General features: G+C 41.0%; 1 protein-coding gene across 2 annotated transcripts in view; it reads left to right on the top strand.

Moving 5' to 3' along the window:
- Positions 1-17,658, top strand: part of LOC105428269 (uncharacterized) — a 152,330-nt gene that overhangs the window by 95,545 nt on the left and 39,127 nt on the right. The window lies entirely within an intron of this gene.

Raw genomic sequence — 17,658 nt, 5'->3', positions numbered from 1 at the left:
TTTGTAATCTCTCACGGGGTATCCGACAGATATTGTAAAACAGGATAAGAAGAACTTAAGGACACGTAGTAAAATAACCACCGATAACACCAGTGAAAACATTATCTTAAACCGCTGGCGCGAGCCAGCGTGTAGAGTTCTTTTCTCTTCGATCGCGACCGATACAGTTTGATGCTCGAATTGAACTAATTTTCAAGCTGCTTGATCTCTACTAGCAGAGAAATGAATGTTTAATGAATGACGCGTAAGAGCTGAAGGAGTCTCGAGCTTCTGCTTGTCGTTAAAGCTTTTTATCGTAAATAACGATATAGTTGAATGCCTTCCAAGAGCTTGTACAGGAACATATGCAGATGATTGTTCGTGCGTTAGGCGTGTCTTCGCCCGCCTCAACAGCGCACATTTTGCTATTTCGACTTGGTTGTTGGCCAATGCGGCACTACTTTTGCATATATTTGAATACAAGACTGGTATCGCAACGGGACGATGAAATATTGAAAAGTGGCAACTTCTTACTGCAACTTTGTTACCGTTTCTGATGTCATCTGCACAACTCGGCTTTTTAAATTTTCGTAAATTATATGTGTCATCGTTATGCTGATATATATTTATTTGTGTATTCAAATCTGTCCTTATAAAATTAATTGGATTAATATAAGGATGGAAAATATACCTCGCGCGTTTTATACAAAATTGATCGAAGGCACGCTACTGTTGGCGCAAGTTTCGCGCGACACCATTGAACCGTTTACTGCAGCATAAACCATGACTCTATGTATCGCCTGCAATTGCTGCACGATGCATCAAAAGCTTCGTTCAAAGTCGGCACTCTGTTACCATTTACTATCGTAACACCTGCGACCGCATGAAATTACTACAGAAGTCAAATGTGCAAGCCGTAAAAAATTCATATATATGCGCCGTTAAATATTGTATTTTTAAATGGTACCGGGACTTCTTATGAAATAAATATTTAAATATTTTCCATGATGAATGCGATGAATATTGTATCTCGGACTGAAATTGAAAACTTTACAAGTGTTGCACAGAAACGCGGCAGAAAAGAGATCGATGTCGATGTCGATATTCCGAAACTTCACGAAACTATTTAATCCGACATGACGTTAAAATAGCGTGGCGTAACGAACATTCCTTTGGAACATTATACTGAAAGCAACGCGGCGCTACACTCGAGCACGAAGTGTGATATTCTGACAGTACTTTCTCATTCTCCACGGCAAATAGACAGGTGTCTAAATGTGATAACGGGAAAGGATTTACCGCGACGAAAGTACGTCCTTTATTTCCACTACGGCTTCGCTGGCTAGCACTGTCTACAAACACCGGCCCACTTTCCCGCATGGCTTCGGTATAATGAAATGCATCGCTCTTTGAGGGTATAATCCGATGCAGATTAAAACCCCGGCTCGCCGCGTCCCTTCGTCCCACCGCGGTGAAACAAATTGCAGCACAACGCCGCGAGAAGAGACAAGAGCGTCGAAGCTAATCCGACACGAGACTCGTCGTAGCTTTATATCGAGGAATAAACGAAGACGTCCTCGATGGAGAACAACAGACCGAAAGTCGTCGAAGCTGCATTTTTAACCCTTCACGGTCGGGCGTCGAGCACCACTCGAGGCTGAGCCTTATTGTGAAGTCAGTTTTAAGGGGATTGATATTCGACACGATGGCGTTAATATATAACAATTCCCGTCCGCAGCACACAGTTCACATTTTTATGTATACATGATTTACTTATAGACTTATATCTGAATTTTCACGAACGCGAAAGAATCAGATAATCCGCGTGACTGCGTAATGAAGCGAAATGCGGAAAATGGCGGTGTATTACAGCGATGTATTGTAACTGAAGCGAAATGTTCCGCGCGTCGTCTCATAATATCGCGGATTTCGCTTGTAACATACGAGAAGCAGAAACGAGAAATTGAGTGACAATCCAACCGCAGTCTTCCATCCAGCCAAGCCGTCAACTTCTTCCCCGCGCTCTCGCGGTATCGCGCCCATCGTTGCTCTTTCCCTCCGTGCACCGGCCCATTCATTAAGTCTCGAGAATGTCCTCGCAATCTCTATAGGGTCGTCAGTAGACGTGTACACGACGTGCCGTTTGTTCTTCTCTGAAACTCGAGATGTTCTCCTCGGATAACACGGTGAGACCGTGATGGCTAGTGCACACTCGGGCGATCATGACATGAAATGATAAAGAGAGCGCGCGCGCGCGAGAGAGAGAGAGAGAGAGAGAGAGAGAGAGAGAGGAAGAGTCGTCAGAAAGATAATGATAACTTACATCCGACCTACGACTATGAACGAAAAGAATGATAGTGAGCCTTGACCCGGCATAACGATCACAGTACAATTTTTTGAAGGATGTTTTTAAGGACCTTCGAGTGGAACTAAAAAAATGACATATAAAAAGCTATCTAAATCTTGATTGCCGAGAAGCGTTGTTTTCGTCGTACCGACAATAACTCATCTTTTCTTGTACAATTTAAAACGATCGAAAAAATAATAGAAATAAAGAAGAAGCGCGGACAAAATAAATGCGATAGTTTTGAATTTTTTCTTCACGTGTGCATAGGATATTTCTATGTAGATTAAGATTCTCCAGAGAGAATTCTATGGAATTATTTTTTTATTTTTCTTTGACAAATTTGAAGTTAAAATAGAAAATTATGCAATGTACTTATGTAAATCAATTTATGTACATCAATTGTTTTTTTATTTGACTTATGCGCGACGGAGAATTTTAACGGAGATATTGTACATGCAAAAATACAATACCTAGAGAACATCCATTTAGTTGGTTGTTACTGCATATATATTTTTGTGATATACAACGAACTAAACAAAAGAAAATGCCGCTATGTTTGAAACACGCGGAATAAAGTTACCAACCGGGTTAACTACGTTTTTGTGGAAATACCTATTTTGCAAATAGTTAATGTCTCTTTTATGCATATATTTTCATAATATTTGCTTGCTTCTACTGACAATAATGAATATTCTAGCATAAGCGTTATTTAAAAATTTATAAACATGTTTTAAAGTATTGTATTGATAAATAAGAATAGAAACATTTGCTGCATTTTATTTATATCTGTGATTTGTCAAGTTTGCAAATATGAAATATTTCGAAATTGGATGAAATTATTATTGAAATGTCAAATGTGTATGTGTATACGTGTGTATATATATATATATATATTTGTGTGCAAAAGACTTTTTGAGATAATTTTCCAGGAGTGCCCATGCACTCGTAAAAGCTTCTAAAGTTTTAGAACTATATGCACGTGATCTGTGTGCGGAGTACTAAATTGTATCGGTTATTCCGAGATAGCTAAAGTTTCAAGAATTTATTATTAATAGGTAAGAACTAAGATGAGATAATTTTGCTGCATAATTAATTATATAATTGCATAATTTCATTATTGAAAAATAAAATGCACTACCTTGTTTTAATAGCGAAATTTAAACTCGTTAAAAATATGAAGGTTTTGAAGCAAAATGCATATATTCATATATCATTAAAATGATTAAAATATATCATTAAAATGATTTTAATTTAAAAAAACGATTTCTACAATTTGCATTTTGTGCCTTTATTCCATTAATATAATTCCAATTCGATATTAGTAATTAATGATTAGACATTGGTAATTGATGATTAGATATTAGTAATTAACGTAATAGTAATAAATTTTGTCACGCTGGGATATACTTGTAATATTATAAACAATGGAATAGAGAATACTTTAATGAAATGCACTCTAGATAGCATTAGCACGAAATTTATGACTTGCCACCGATCAATTAATGTTTTGCAAATGGCTGTACGGCGACGGCTGCGTAACATAGATATCACGCGAAAGTTATTGCCACAGGCTGGGAATATATATAACGGAAATTAGATACGCAGCGGATACTGAATTGTGATCAGTATATATCGTAAATATTAATGAAACCAGGAGAATATCGATCAGAAGTTTAGATTCCGTAAATGTTATTTTTATGCAAATGGATATTTTGTATATCTTTATAATTACAATCAATATTTCAATACCTTCCCGTTTGCAATTTATATAATTATTTAAAACAGAAGGAATAAATTTAGAAAATTATTTAGAAATAAATTTTAAAGAAAGGATTCGTATCACGGTTTATTTTACCAAGCGTATCGAAATTTATAATTAAAATGTGTATGTAATGAATAAAGAAGAAAGTTTAATATGCTTTGTATATATTCAGACACATAAACAACATTACGTGCTTATCAAATAATTTTATATCTAGCAGAGCTGAAATTTTTTGATATATATATATATATATATATATATATATATATATATATATATATATATAATATGAAGTAGTCTTATGTCGGTAAAGCAATGCAAACAATTGTTATTTTCTACAGTATGCAGAAATACAATGAAATTCTTTCTACATTTGTTAGTAGTCAGCGAATATACAGAAAGCCAGTAGTCAAACAAGAGCATCAAGCAGATTGAGGGCAAAAAGGGATTAAAAAGGTAGTTGCGTATTGTAAATATGCCGCGCATCAAAGGGTTAATGTTTCCCGTTTTCATATATAGAAAGAACGAGCAACACGATTTAACATCTTTTATTTTTATACACAAGAAATGTGAAATGTTTTCTATGTAGTTTATATTTAAAAGTGAAGCAGCTTTACTTTTTTTAGACATGACTATGTATATACGATCAGAATATATGTATATTAATATTTAGCATGTTTAGCACTAATTTTCATGCATTTAATAATAGTTATAAATATATAAAATATTTATTATGTAAATTAATATAAATATGTACTCGAATTATGTTATCTATACCATTGAAGCCACTATCAGTCGATATCTGAGAAACTGAAATATATGTACAATAAAGTATATACAGAATTGAAGCATAAAAAAATTTCGCATCTTTTCAGATAAGTATTATGTCTATTAAGTTGGCACAACCACTTCAATACAATCAAATGCAACTAATATAAAAATTACTATCTTTTTGCTAATTAATTACTCTATTTCCGATTTTGTTACTCCAGTTGATTTACAAATAGAAATAGCTGTACCAGCTTAAAATTAAAATTCGCATAGAGAAAAAAAATAGGAAAAATAAAAAATAAAAATACGTATATTTATAGTCCTATAGTTGACTGCTAATAAATGGCTGTATTTCTGATTTTATTGTTCCAGTCAATTCCAACAAATAACAATAACTATGTATTATTAGTTTAAAATTAAAATGCAGGTAAATATAAACCACATTCGATCGTGCTGAAGTGTGTCTATGTCAGTTTAATAAACATGTAGGTATTAAAAAATTAAGTCTGAAACAAATTGAAAATTAATAATTAATTATTTCTTATTTTCCTATTTTTTTGTTTGCATTATTAATATTGTGAGCTTTATTTTATTTCTATTTATCTTGAATATTGAAGCCATCGAGAAAATCTCGAATCGACGCGCGTGCGACGATTAATAAAAATGCAGAATTAAATTTCTTTGCCTATCACGCGCAATCGGCATGACCCAGATCCTTTTCATATAGGGAAACGAAAATTGAGCGTGGGGAGATAGTTGAATCTCGATTTACAAGAGGATCAAAGGGTATTCGCACATAAGTTATCGAGCGCCGTCCTTTGTACATCGTTGCATGGCGTTCGGTTCATCGGCTTCCCCGACCATGATTCTCCCCGATGACGGGGCTTGTTGACCGTGTAGATCGATAGACTCGCGATGGCCCGATCTTGTATTCAACGTCCGCGATCCCGTATGTGCGTTTATACCCCTCCGTGCCATCGGACGGGGCGCACATACACTCTGCCGTTGCACGCGCATTAGCGCGTCGTCGACGTCGGGTGCTCTGGCGGTGTCGGGTAGCTATTACAATTTACACGCGGTTATATGCGCCGGCGAACGAAGCCTTGGGTCCTGCTAATTGTGGTTAAGTTTAATTCGCGCGGACGTGCGGCCTGGTGGGACACGGCCGTCGTAGGATGGCGAGCGCTCGGTTCCCGTTTGACGTGCGCCGCTCCGCTGCCAGTGCCGTTCCGTTGCGGCATTGCAGCCGATGTGTCCGACGTTATATCGCTCTATATCACTGTAGGGCGCACACTGTATATACGTATACGCCCGTATAATTCCACGTCCGTCGATACCAGCGGATTATCGGCCAATAACACCGAGGAAAACCATATCTAGCTTCGTGTGGCCTATCCTCGAGGCTTCGGCCTCGTTGACTTCCATTAAACGATCGCAACGAGAGAGAGAGAGAGAGAGAGAGAGAGAGAGAGAGAGAGAGAGAGAAGGAGGGAAGGAGATAGAGACGAGGTTACTAGGGATGAGAAATGGATAATAAGAGAGAGAGGGGTGAAGAGAAAGAGGTGGAACAGTCACTTAACGAATCATCGATAAACAAGCGGGAACTCTCGGCGTCACACCGTAATCGTCGTCGTAATGGAAGCCGATAGATGCACGTAGGGTCCATTGTTTTCATCCAGGAAGGTCCTTTCGAAGAGACATCGACCCTGGATGTCTCTCGGGTTGTCCCGTCTAACGCGGCCTTCTCCTCTAAAACCACCAACTCCAACGCGTTCCCTTCTTCGTCGCTTCATCAATTCCCGGCTCACCCTCGCCTCCCCCATTTCCCCGACCTGTTCCCGGCGGCCCCTTGTGTTCCGCGCGCACGTTTCGCTCCCTTTCATCTCCCTCGTTTCCATCCGCTCGTACACGCTCTTTCTCTCTCCGCCCGTGTTTCCGCATCCACTTCGTTCCTCGTCAACCCCGTGACCGAGCTTCAGACCTGCACGGTCTAATAAAGCGTCCCTTCGTAGCGGCACAGTGCACACGCGCGTATACTTGACACGTGCACATCAATGTTCATACACACATATACACACTCATACACATCCACGACACCGTCAGTTTCGTTTCTCCGATAGTGGTGTGCACACGAGCGCGTGAGATGCTTGTCCACCTTTGCTGAAAGGAACTGTGCGCTACAGCCGACGGTAAATTGAAACTGATACCGTACAGTCGATTCAAACGGCTGACGAGTTTATCGGAAAGCTTAGCCAGTCGCTGGGTGCTCTGCCGAGTTTAACCGAAATGCACCGTATCTACTCACGGGTTAGGGACAGACTAATACCGGTTCGAGTCCCCGAGCATAACATCCAGGAAGACTTAAGACAGCTGTCGCACGACGACCCATGCGCAAAGTTAGTTCCATATAAAATGAAATAAATTAGTTTAGCCATTAAGGAACTAATTATTGAAACGCCTTGAAAGAGATTAGGACATTTACTTAGACTTATTGAACGTTCTTATTGAACGTTCAATCATACAAATTTATCGTGCAGTATTGTATTCCGCTTAAAATGCACAAAGTTAGTTCCGCTGGTGCAATCTGAAAAATTTATCCGTATTTGCCGTGCGAACGGAGAATTACATGATAAAGTGCGTCTGTAGATTACGTATTATAGAAAGGTCACGATGACGCGGACAAAAATTCAGATTAATGTACACTCGGGAAATTTGCTCCGGCGGTAATATATTTATACGGTGGATTTTTAACTGCCGCATAAATCTTCGCTGCTTTCGCGTTAAAAAAGTCCAAAGAAAGTCGGGGGAAAAATCATCAGAATTACATCGAACGCCCGTGCTCGCGCTTGAAATAGCGCGGAATTTATCCGGAGCCGAAGACGAAGATCCGAACGCCCATTGCGCCTGGCGGTGTAACATTCTGACGTAAACCGTTTGCTTACGAAAAAGGCGCTATTGTGAATGTAGATCGCGCCCTCACTACCGACGTACTAGCGAGGGCGTACGTGTGCTGAACGATGCTCGTTGGAAAGATAATATTTTGCGGAGTTAAATTTAGCGAAGATTTTCAGCCGCCGTTATAATTTTCGAAGACGGCGAAGAGGTCACCGTTTTGCAGATTTCCCAAGCTCAGCAGAAACATGCTGAATTTATTGCGAGGGCACCCCCACACACACACATACACGCACGTACACAAATACATATCCGTATATAGACACAGCGAACTAATACCAACTCTAGCATCGTCTTTGGCGCAACATAATCCCCTTTTTCTGTCTCTCTCTCTCTCTCTCTCTCTCTCTCTCTCTCTCTCTCTCTCTCTCTCTCTCTCTCTTTCTGTGTCAGTTTATCCTTTGCTCAGGAAAGCTTACAGCTGGCGTCCCGCGCTTTCAAAGCACGCTGAAACACGGACTTCTTTAATTCTCCAAGTCTCTTGGATAATAAATTATTTCGTCGCTAATGATTCTTGCATGCGAAATATACCGAAAATCACGTGCTTCCTTATAATAATTATAAATTTCTCAAGGAAGATCCAATTTTGCCATACCATTTTGCGCGAGATTTTTAATGTTATAAAAAAATTTCACGACTCTATCACATTTTGTGTCGTGGGTGACAATAGGTAATAGGATCCATGAATACATCAAGTCGGCGTGACATCGCGGTAACTGCAGATTGTCTCCGCCTGTTGCAGCATACTGGTCATTATATCACCGCATGTATTACATGTAAATTATATCACGGTCGTCATGTTAGTGTAACTACGGGAGTCGATCAATTTCTCTCTCCAGTTCAGTTTTGTATCTCATCCGTATTATATCAATAAATGCTTTTAAATATTTATCGACATACAGTTTTAATGCTTCTATTAATTTTATTAATCTCTGCCATGTATACCCTCGCATATCTATTTTTCAGAGGAGAGAAAGGAGGGGTGGGACGGGGAGGAGGAAAAGAGTAATTATGTATCAACATAATCACTTTACGATGTACTGTAATCATATCACAGAATTACCGCAATCAAGAGCGTGTTATTGGCATATGTACAAAGTGTACGCGTTTCCAATTAAAGGGGATAATCATAACATCTCGATAAACCTCACGCGAATCGATTGCAGTAAATAACCCGTAATAGCTTTCGCGCCTGAATAGTGATTAGTGCAATAACCGACTCCGAATATCGCTCTACGTTCGAAGTATCCGTGACACGGAGTTTGAAATTTTTATGCGCCTCTCGAAGTCTCTCGAAAGCGCAAGCGGCATATAGAAATTAGGATTTACGCCGGGTAAATCGGGTATCAAATAGGACGCAATAATTCCGCATACGGGAGCATTAATTACCTCCATAAATCTGTAGGTTAATGCACGGGCGCGCGGCTAATTGCGCGAAAGACCGTGCCGGTGTAGCACGCGCTTGGTCCTCCGGAGTGGTCCCGAGGAATCTGACATCCGCTCGACATTCACGAAGACCGGCCACGTATCTCCGCTGTCGCGGAGTCACAGTGCGCCATGCGTGTGCATCCCATCCGACTCATTTGTCATGTCTCAAAAGGGAGACTTCACGCATTGTTTTGCACGGTTCGCCTTTGAATCAGCCTTATTTTCGCTCTCTCCGCAACAATATCCCTCTCTCGTGTGGGGCAATCAAACGGGTACCGAATGAGCGGAGGACGAACGCGGGAAACGAGGGAAAACGAGGGGGATGAGTCGAAAGCGGAACGTGGAATAGGTAAGGAGCGGCTTTTGTCTCGCTGTGTCTACTGTAAACCGAGGATCTTATTGCGAGGGAGATCGGGTTTGGCTTTGAAGTTGCGAGACGAGAGAGACGAGGACACGGGAACTGTACGCGAGGTGGAAGGACGAAACGAAGGAAAGGAGAAGTAGCAACATCATCCCCCTGAGCGCAACGCGAGATAGCGCGCGGCAAAGGAGAAGACTGACGAGAGAAAGAGAGAGGGGGGGGGGGGGGGAGAGACAAGGGCCCCCTCGGGGGCTCAATCGCCGTGGAAGTATAAAGCACCGGTGACACACATCGACGAAAGATAGAATGTCGCTTAAGCGTTGTCGTGACCAATGGCCTGGAATGCCTTTTCCGGTATCGGGCCAATGACGCGTTACACGTCGCAACCGAGTTACACGTACCCGTAATTTTTCGAGGGAGGAGCTACCAAAAGGGGGAGAAGAAACTTGACTCGAGACAAGGACAGGAGAAACTGAAAAACGGCGCGTGCTGTTGTTTCCCTCTCTCTGTCGACGAAACACGCCATATCGATCTGATCGATCTCATTGTTCTTCCGCACATCAGAATGTCACAAACATATATCAGTTACGTAACATCTGCGCGACGTTCTAGGTCACACGCTAAATCGCAATGTGGTCACGTATAGGAATACCTTCGGCACCGAGTCCCGATGACGCGACGTGTCCTCCCGTTTTTATTGTTTTAATATAAGTTCGGAACTCCGACTTGTCTCCAACATATAGCGCGCGCCCTTCTTCTCTGTAGCACCAGAATGGCGCGCTTGGATAACAAATCATTCTCGAATTATTGCAGAAGATATATTACATAGCATATACTTTTACTTAATGTTTAATGAATAATTAATTGTCTCAAATAACGATGATACTCGGCGCTGCATTTTTTGTCTCATATATATATATATATATATATATATATATATATATATATAATTCTACTTTATCAATTTTGTTGGTATTCTCAAACTTTTAATTGCTTTAGTCATCTTTTTATTAATTATTGTTTTCTTTTTTTCGGATTCTTTCAATCTCCAGATCTGTCAATCTATTTTTCGCCATTACCGTCACTCTGATAAAATCGTTGGTTAATACTTTGGCGCCTGCTATGTTTGAGGAGGAAAGAATTCTAACTGGTAAAGTGGGTTATCGCGCCGGATGGGTCGCGATGACAGCACTGTCATGCGATTCGCGGGCGACAGTTGAGCTATATCGCGGAGATGATGCACGGGAATACGCTCGCATACCATAGCACACGTATCCATACATCTATGACGAAGCGAATAATATCCACGGGGAATGTGTCTGCCCGAAACGATGACGACATCCGGATCGATGCGCACACGCGGAAACCAAAGTGGATAACCGCCCACACCCATAAATCAAGTCTTGCTAAGATCTCTGCTGTGGAAACGAAAGACAGAGAGAGAGAGAGAGAGAGAGAGAGAGAGAGAGAGAGAATCCATTTGGCATGTCAGAAAGATGAGCTAAAGCTTATTCATTTGGTGCTTTACCGAAAATTGAGATCGTTTGCCGCTTTTATCGTCGCCAGGAATCTCCGCCTGCACGTTTTCCAATTAACTTGCTAACCTCGCCAGTTTAATCAATGAAAAATCCGGTAAAGGTAGCATTTTTGTAAAAATATAAATGCAAATTTAACTCTATCTATACGGCAGTGTACGAATCTCACAGGTATATGAAGTATCGACACGCGAAATATCGATCACGCGTGTATACACACACACACACACACACACACACACACACACACACACACACACACACACACACACACACAACACAGACACACACACACACACACACACACACACACACACACACGTTCGTATCCTTACTCCATTCCGAATCCATCGTGCACCGATTCGCTGTCGCTCTAACGCGCGAACAAGGGTGCAAACCATATTTCAGGAACGGAATGGTTCATGGTATTAATAACGATCGAGGACTGACCCGCGCAGTTCCACATTCCGCAATCGGCTTCAGGTTTCCGTGCCCGCCGATCGACCGAAAGAGAGAGAGAGAGAGAGAGAGAGAGAGAGAGAGAGAGAGAGACGCCCTAGGCACTGTCCGGATCCCATAAAGTTTAATCGCCGTTATTTCGCGGGGAATACGTATCGCGCCTCTGGGCGTCCACCACGTACGTACCTCCAGCAGCAGCAGCAGCACCAGTGCAAATAGCTCGTGAGCCGGGCGCTTTTAAATATCCCGTCCGTTCGGTGCAACGCTTCGGGGATTTTTTCGCGATCGCAGTGGTCACAGCCCGAGGCGAAGTTCGCGAAATCCGTGGACTATAAATTTTACGTGGTGGCACGTGACGGCGGTGGCGGCGGCGAGCTCCCGGGCGCCATCGATACGAAAATTAATCGAACACCCGAGAATTGAAAGTAAACGACTCTTGGGGTGGAAGTGGATCATAAATAGAGCAGCGGAATGCATTAATATACTGCGGACGCGCGTCTGCCTCGCGCGTTTACGACAGCTCGATGGTAATAGCGACGATCGTTTGTCCATTGGCGTGACGTCTCCGTTTTTATTGCCCCTTTATATTACTATCTCGTCATATTACGAGTTCATAAGAACTCTTTCTGCAACGGAAAAAAAATTACGTGCATCGACGTTCTCTCCGTAACTAGTGATTTATCGAAGAATGAAAGATGTGTTTGTCGCTGCACGTAGGACAAGTTTCTTTTATTTGCGCCAGTTTCAAGTTAACGTTTACAGGCTATTCTGATAGTGTAAATAACGATAGTACGTATGCAAGTGCAAGTGTTGCATACGTCGGCCTGATTTTACCCCTTTGAAACTCGTACAACTAGACGCTTCAGACTTATTTATCACTATTCCACTCTGCCATAACCGTCTTCTTCATCTTATAAATGATGCCGTATAACGCGAAAGCTCCGTGACGTATCGGGAGACATATTTACTGAGACGAGTCCCATTCGGGCTATTTACTCGACGATTCTCGACAGAAGCTACTAGCAGACTAAGGTTGTTCTTGCAAATGCGTTTCGTGTAAAGAGATAAATTGTTTGCACGCACTTCGCTTTTTAAACGTAATTTGTATCATTTACAGTTAATCCTTTTATGTGCAAAAATACAATGCCGAGAATGTAAATAAAAATCTTACGCGTTGTTGCAATATCACGAGACAATATTGATAATGCATCAGTATGTAGCTTTTTTTACTTGGTTTAAATTATATTTAATAAAGTTCTTAGTTTAAGATTTAATTAAAATATTTAATGTTAAAAATTCTGAAGCGCTACGACAAGTAGTAATGGTGTCTCATTAAATTTTCGTTAAGGAAAATTCGTCTCCGAAAGATCTGAAGAAGCCGTCGTTAAAATATGTACTTAGACTAACCGTTCCCTTTTTCAACCGCAGATTCTTTGATGAATTTTCAGTCAATCTACTCTTAGAGAAAATTTGATGAAGAACTAAGAATTTGTCAAATTTCAACATTAAATATCTTAGCAATTAAGCTCTTAATAAAATTTCTACTCAAATATAAAATTTGCTTACAGTTGTTGAAAAAACAAACTATTAATATCTGCGTTATTTATTCCCTTGTAATTTAATTTATCGTACTTTACTAATTATTTATGAATAGAAAGTTTAATGGTGAAATGTCAAAAATATCTCTAATAAATTTTATTCCGTTGTAATTGTTCTTTACGTTTATCTATTAGCGTAAAGAGTAACGCGATAACGAAAAGTCTTTGAGTTTTGCGCACAATGTGAGTGAGCAGCTGCTCGATCAAAATATGCCGAAGACGTTACACTGTAAACTTCAGTTTGATACTACTTTGTTAAGTATTAATATGACCATAGATTAATGTATCCTAACACCACGCATATCGCTGTAATCTCCGTGCTGTTGAGAAACTGATTTTCCGACTGGGATTTTCGTGGATACGCCTTTTATACCGGATTCAAATTTCGTGTGCCTCCGCACTCCGTGCATATCGAGCGGGCCGCTTATCGGAGTGCACTTAAGGAGGTTTTTACGAGGCACTCGCCTAAATCCTGTCCATCAGAAAATTCGAATCGCAAACCTTACGGATCGCTCGGCGGAGCGTAACCCGACAGGAGATCAAGGCGAAGAGTTCGTTTTCCGCCGCGAGAAAGGATCTCCCTCCCGTCTCTCTTCCTCCCCTCCCGTATGTATTCTGATACATACTTACTTCTTCTTCGCACCTGAGATATATACATATATATATTTTCGCAGATTCAGGGCTCGCAATCACACTGGAGTATCTTGATTTGTGTAAATCTCCTGTAACCCGCACGGGATCTGGCGGAACGCGAGAGAGGCTCTTCCCTTCGTGACAAGTACACGCGTAATAGGGGAAGAGCTTCACTGGCGGCTCTCCGAATATGGCATGGGGTACGACTGAACGGCGCCCATGAATTCAAAACAGGCTGGGAGATCCTGGGGCCCACGGCTGCCACGGTTAACGCAATTATGCACGACGACATTTGCGTATTCTCTTTACTGCGACCTGAAACGCGACGCGCCGCACGTAGCGGCTGATTATACTTCACATCCTCACGAAAATTATGTTTTATTGGCGGACCGTAAAGTACTAGCGTGCCGCAGCCCCGGGGCTATAAAAAGGAGATTGACGATTCATAATGAACACGCTGTTTCAATATTAAAACGCAAATTTTGCGACGCGACAAGGGAAATTGTTCGGACTCGTAGGGAGGAGGCCGAATTTACAAACGAAATTTCCGCTTTAACGATTATTTCGCAATCAATCGAAAGTGAACGCCTTGAATTTTTTGGAGATACCCAGATTAAAGGGTATCAATATTTCTAAAAGAAATCGTGATATATAAAAAAATTATTTTGCTTTTTCGTACATACTGAAATATAAAAGGCATAATAACGATAAAAATTGTAAACCGGTTAAAATGAATGTACAAAAAATAAAAAGAAAAGAATCGAGTACGCTGTAACGAGAAACAGCTTTCCAACCATTTCTATAAATTTCTTTATTAATTTTGAAATAGCGACCGCTCGTTTTCTCATGACCCGTACAAAATAAAGACTTCACGATCGTTCGAAGAGGACAAAAGTAAGTAGAGATATATATAGCAAAATAACAAATGGGCGGCGAATGATGCATGTTTCGTTTTACTCGAACTCCCCTAGTGTCGCTAGTTATATTGGCATAGAAGCAGCTGTTACTAAGTCTCGAAATCGTATACCGGGATCACCACTAACCGCAAGCTAAATCCTTTGAGGGATCAAAAGGATCTTATCCTATCGGAGTTGTTGACCTTTGTGACACGATATGCCCCTCCTATTGGGCAAGGTGTCAGTAACTTCGACGTCGCGTAAGTAATCAACGGCGACGCGCATAATGCCCCCTTGTTACGGATTAGTACGCCCGATAGCACCGCGTATACGGCTATCTCGAACTGCGCAAGTGACCATTCGAACATAGCACTCCGTTTGGTAAATGGTAGGATGGACATACGCAACTCGCGCTTGTTGTCCACATCCTAAATGCAGTATTATTATTCAACGAGATGATTTTTTTTTTTCAATTTTCTTTATTGGAATATCGTGAGAAACAACTTTTGTCGAAGAGATCAATTAAATATATCCTGTTACTTACTTGTACTTGTACTTTACAAACGAACGTAATACTACTCTGAAATTTCACAAAAGCATCCATAAGACAGCTAATTGTAATTGGCTCTGTGAGCCAATCAAAGAAAGAACGTGCGATGTAACGAGAGTAAAAAAGATCTGTGAATTTGTAGTTCTTCTGCTGTAATCTCAACATATCCAAAGCGAATGACAAACGGGACGAGGAGAAAAGCTCACGAGGCGTTATAAATCGTTCTTTTCGAATCGTACGGATGCGACGTGAGGATACAATATCTGCTTAAATTCCGTTAGTCTTCCGCACTTGTACGGCACTCTTACGTAGTGCAATTTTCGCGAGAGAAGAGGAAGTGAGCCGAGCTCTCTCTCTCTCTCTCTCTCTCTCTCTCAAGTGGCTCGCAACTCGGAAACGAGGAGTGCCGGCACTCCGACGGTCGACTCGAAAGCATATACTTTCCCTTCCTTCTATCCTTTCTCGCCCGCTACATACCCGGGCTCTTTACGGGTTGCTTCCTGTACGCTCGCATATATAATTCTCGCAGCTCTCGTTACACAATCGCCGTTAGTATTCTCGCCTCGCACGAGATCGAGAGCCGCTGCAATTCGGCGGCACGTCACGTCGTCCCTTCGCGTATCTGCTGTGCACTTAGATAGGTAGTGCGGATGCATTATGCCTACCCTGTCAAGTTGTTAAGTCTTATGGCTGATGTGCAAAATAGCCCGGTAGTAGACGCCTCTCATTTGCATCGAAAGATAATTGAATTATCTTATGAAGGTTGATCAAATTATCTCACGAAATAAATTATAAGTCCGCCTGGAATGCTACTTAATTGTTTCTTCATAAAATTATCGGCAGATTGTGTGTGTTTTTTTTTTAATATCGAATTTTATTAGTGAAACGTTTATTAAAAATTTTCACACAAATTGTCTGTTTGAAAAAAATTTCAATTTCGATAATTGAAATATCCGCATTTTATTTACCTATTCGTTGTGTGTACTCTTGTAATTTAAAGGTTCGACATTTCTATTTTCCAATTTCACATAATTCCATCGCTGCTGATTTCTCGAAATTGCAGGAATCTCTGTTTTCTTGTTTGATCTGTGGTATCTGTTGTTGAAAGGACATCCGGTGGGTCTGAGACACTCTGTATACTCTGCTAAATTGCATGAACAAGCCGAGTCCGAAGGACGGATATTACCACGAATATACCATATCAAGCTTGAAATCGTAGTAGCGACGTGTCGCAATTTTCTATCTTTCTGTTCTGCACATTTTCCATTATGTTAAGAAACGTGTCAAGTAAAATCTCATTATATCACTACTACTATTATTAGTTACTTCTAAAAGATAATCCGGATTAAAGTTAAAAACTCATGATCCAGAAATACAATTAACTTAACGCTTAACCATAAGCATAAGTGTTCTCTGGAAACTCAGTTAATTAGGCGGTAAAGTAAGTTTTCTTAAGTAAAAATATACACAAGGAGATTTTATGATTAAGATCTAGTTTATTCTACAGTAGCTCACACTCGTCTCTATTGCATATTTTTTTCTTTTTTTTTTTTTTACATCATCGCACACATTAATCACAAGGCGTAATGAGCGTTGGTTTATCCAAGAATAGGGACCAATGTAAGATGTCGCGCTCGTCGAGTCGATGCTTCATCCTCGCAATTGAAGCACAACGTCGCGTCTGTTAACGGTAAGCGGCGACTGTCATTGCAGAATCATCGATCAGCGTATACAAGAGAGACGCGACATCCGAGAGAAACTGCAAACGTTTGCCCTGGACGTTCGGCCTGTTTCGAATGGCACTCCCGTGCGCGTATCCGAGCTCATATTCGCCGTGATTTATCGTATTCGCGTGTGCAACCGCATGTAGGCGCGTCACTCCGCGCGGTCGGTGGATCAGACCTGTCCCATAGATCATCGACCGAACGTATGCGTGCCGCATAACATGGAAGTGAAATAAAACAGAGAGGCTCACTAGCTCGCTGAATGACTAAAAAAAAAAAGCGAAAGGAAGCGATCGGATAGGAGGAAAACGGAGATTCATTCTGGTTGACGGCTAAAAACACGCTGAGCGCAACGCATTGTTGAAGTTAATGCGCCAGCATGGACGGTATCCTCGATTCTTTTGTCTTCCGATTGCTGTTTCTTTTCGCGTGTTTCGACTCCAAGGGGATCCATTTTCCCCGATCGAACGCGAGCGGGACGAAGTTTTATAACCGAATCAGCCTAACCGAGAACACATTAAGTTTGTAAAAGTTAGTGCGGAAGCGTTACGGAAGCCACGAACTTTTTCTCTGAACCGCAGGTACATTCAAAGTACAAAGAGCGACGACTTTTTTTAAAGCAATAACATTTCTGTTTCTATAAAAAAAAAAAGCGCACAGAAA

The sequence above is a fragment of the Pogonomyrmex barbatus genome, unplaced genomic scaffold (assembly GCF_055798465.1).
Source record: "Pogonomyrmex barbatus isolate J1 unplaced genomic scaffold, ASM5579846v1 scaffold12, whole genome shotgun sequence".
Lineage (NCBI taxonomy): Eukaryota > Metazoa > Arthropoda > Insecta > Hymenoptera > Formicidae > Pogonomyrmex > Pogonomyrmex barbatus.
This window is presented reverse-complemented; position numbering and strand designations above follow the sequence as displayed.